Below are 3,755 nucleotides of genomic sequence, written 5' to 3'. Positions count from 1 at the left end.
GTGTGTGTGTGTGTGATTGCATGCACACCACAATTCATCTAGCCCATTGCCTGTGTGTGTGTGTGTGTGTGTGATTGCATGCACACCACAATTCATCTAGCCCATTGCCTTCTGTGTGTGTGTGTGTGTGTGTGATTGCATGCATCACCAGAATTCATCTAGCCTATTGCCTATGTGTGTGTGTGTGTGTGTGATTGCATGTACACCAGAATTCATCCAGCCCATTGCCTTCTGTGTGTGTGTGTGTGTGTGTGTGATTGCATGCACACCAGAATTCATCTAGCCCATTGCCTCTGTGTGTGTGTGTGTGTGATTGCATGCACACCAGAATTCATCTAGCCCATTGCCTTCTGTGTGTGTGTGTGTGTGATTGCATGCATCACCAGAATTCATCTAGCCCATTGCCTTCTGTGTGTGTGTGTGTGTGTGATTGCATGCACACCAGAATTCATCTAGCCCATTGCCTTCTGTGTGTGTGTGTGTGTGATTGCATGCACACCACAATTCATCTAGCCCATTGCCTTGTGTGTGTGTGTGTGTGTGATTGCATGCACACCAGAATTCATCCAGCCCATTGCCTTCTGTGTGTGTGTGTGTGTGTGATTGCATGCACACCACAATTCATCTAGCCCATTGCCTTGTGTGTGTGTGTGTGTGTGTGTGATTGCATGCACACCAGAATTCATCTAGCCCATTGCCTTCTGTGTGTGTGTGTGTGTGTGTGTGTGTGATTGCATGCATCACCAGGATTCAAGCCCATTGCCTTCTGTGTGTGTGTGTGTGTGTGTGATTGCATGCACACCAGAATTCATCTAGCCCATTGCCTTCTGTGTGTGTGTGTGTGTGATTGCATGCATCACCAGAATTCATCTAGCCCATTGCCTTCTGTGTGTGTGTGTGTGTGATTGCATGCACACCACAATTCATCTAGCCCATTGCCTTCTGTGTGTGTGTGTGTGTGTGTGTGTGATTGCATGCACACCACAATTCATCTAGCCCATTGCCTTCTGTGTGTGTGTGTGTGTGATTGCATGCACACCACAATTCATCTAGCCCATTGCCTATGTGTGTGTGTGTGTGTGTGATTGCATGCACACCACAATTCATCTAGCCCATTGCCTTCTGTGTGTGTGTGTGTGTGTGATTGCATGCACACCACAATTCATCTAGCCCATTGCCTTCTGTGTGTGTGTGTGTGTGTGATTGCATGCACACCACAATTCATCTAGCCCATTGCCTATGTGTGTGTGTGTGTGTGTGTGTGATTGAATGCACACCACAATTCATCTAGCCCATTGCCTTCTGTGTGTGTGTGTGTGTGTGTGTGTGATTGCAAGCATCACCAGAATTCATCTAGCCCATTGCCTTATATTAGTTACCCAGTTTTATGATGCCTAAGTTAGGTGGGGTGACTCCTATCCTTAGCATAAGTGAAGTCATTCCTGTGTTGCTGCTGCTCCACCTCTGTTGATTGCAAGGAAAATTAAAGTCTTATGAAAGAACAGACTCAGCATTTAAAATATGCAACCAAGGTGGTTCAGAGTCCCAGGACAGCTCAGCTCACTCCTGCCTCTACCCACTGTTGTTTACCCCTCCATCATGACAGATGACACCCAGTGTAACCTCTGTGGCTGGGCACTGTCTCCCCTGAAGGCATGCACACCTGAGGCACTCAGCAATCATCTAAGGGCATCTCATGAATGAGGCATCTTTACAGTAGTGTCAGTGCATGGAGAAGGAAGAGTGGAGTGGCCAGGGGTTAACTCCTATCTCCTGGGACCATTGCAGTGCAGAGCTTAATCACTCTGATTTAGTTAATTGGTTCTCTTTGGTACTACCTGAATTTAATGTGTCCCAACTCGTTTCTGTTGCCTCTTCTCTTTAGAAGTGTGCACAGCTAAGAACTGCTCTGTCTTCCAAGGGGAAATGCTGTTTGCCCAACCTGATGCCTTCTATGAGTGCAGAACCGGCTGGCTGGATGAGGGGAGAGCAGCAGATGGCATCTGCCTTGACTTCAGCAAGGCTTTTGACACTGTCTCCCACAACATCCTCATCAGAAAGCTCAGGCAGTGTGGCTGGGATGAGAGGACAGTGAGGTGGATGGAGAGCTGGCTGAATGACAGAGCCCAGAGGGTGGGATCAATGGCACAGAGTCCAGTGTGAGGCCAGTGGCCAGTGGAGTTGCACAGGGATGGGTTCTGGGGCCAGTCTGGTTCAACATCTTCATCAACCACCTGGGTGAGGGGACAGAGGGACCCTCAGCAAGTTCCCTGCTGGCACCAAACTGGGAGCACTGGCTGATTCCCCAGAGGCTGTGCTGCCATTCAGCGGGATCTCGTCCAGCTGGAGAGTTGGGCAGAGAGGAACCTGCTGAGGTTCAACAAGGACAAGGGCAGAGTCCTGCAGCTGGGAAGGAACAACCCCCTGCACCAGGCCAGGCTGGGGGTGACCTGCTGGAGAGCAGCTCTGCAGAGACAGACCTGGGAGTGCTGGCTGATAATAAACTGACCATGAGCAGCAACGTGCCCTCGTGGGCAAGAAGCCAATGGCAGCCTGGGGGCAGCAAGCAGAGTGTGGGCAGCAGGTCAAGGGAGGTTGTGCTCCCCCTCTGCTCTGCCCTGGTGAGGCCTCATCTGGAGTCCTGTGTCCAGTTCTGGGCTCCTCAGCTCTAGAGGGACAGGGAAGTGCTGGAGAGAGGCCAGTGCAGGGCCACCAAGATGATGCCACTGGCTTCTTGGCCACGAGGGCACGTGAGCTTCTGAAAAGCTTCTATTCTGAGCTTCTGAAAGCACAGAAAGTTAAATAAGAAACATCTTTCTAATGTTTTGATCCCACCTGTGTTTTCCTTGTCAAACAACACTTCTTTCATCCCTCTTGTGCTTTGTTTCTCTTGGAAACCACTCATTTCCAAGACTTCCACCACTGCCGTTGGTATTCTCAGTGTAGGTGAGACAAGAAAGTAAGAAAGACTCAACAAAGCTCGAGAGAAAGACATCAAAGGTGATTTTTCTTCATCTCTGCTTCTGCTTCCCTCATGTAGCTAGAACCTTACCTCTCTGCTTTTCTCTGACTGGTTGGAAACAGGCTGGATTGCAGGTGCTGTGAGCACTTGTAGCTCCTGTAGACATCCTGCAGCTTCTGCTGAGTGAAAGATGTCTCAGGATGGAAAGTATCACCCAATGTATGATCCTTCAAAGCCCAAGAGAACTAAGAGCAAAATTAGAACCTCAGGCACTTCTGTTCTGCTGTCAGCTCATAATTAATCACTTTATCTGAACAATAAATCACTTATCAGTGCCTTGGTTTGTCCCTGTGTAAGACAGTGATTATACTGGCCTCAAAAATGACCTGAGGTTCCACAGGGAAAGTGGTGCCCAAACATGTTTTGTGTGACCTGATCTAGGTGAACCTGCTTCTGCAGGGGGGTTGGACTAGATGATCTCTAAAGGTCTCTTCCAACCCCCACCATTGTGATTCACATCTGCCCCTTCTAAGCAGATTGTCATTCAGAAGCAGGAATTCACTGTGGAAGGTTCATGGTTATATGTAAATATCACATGGGACAGAATTCCTTTAGAGGCCAGAAAGTCAAAGTATGGGCAAATCAAACACTGAAGCACTCCAGAAGAGACCACAGTCCAGTTTCCAGGTAGGCTGGTATCCACCTTGGCAAAGAACTTCTGACTTAGTCTAAGCAAGCCTTGGTCTGTCCAGGACACACACCCATGTGCCTCACACAGGTTACAGAGCACTGG

Source organism: Colius striatus, unplaced genomic scaffold (assembly GCF_028858725.1).
Source record: "Colius striatus isolate bColStr4 unplaced genomic scaffold, bColStr4.1.hap1 scaffold_34, whole genome shotgun sequence".
Taxonomy (NCBI): Eukaryota; Metazoa; Chordata; class Aves; order Coliiformes; family Coliidae; genus Colius; species Colius striatus.
The sequence above is the reverse complement of the archived record's forward strand: the minus strand, read 5'-3'. Positions refer to the sequence as shown.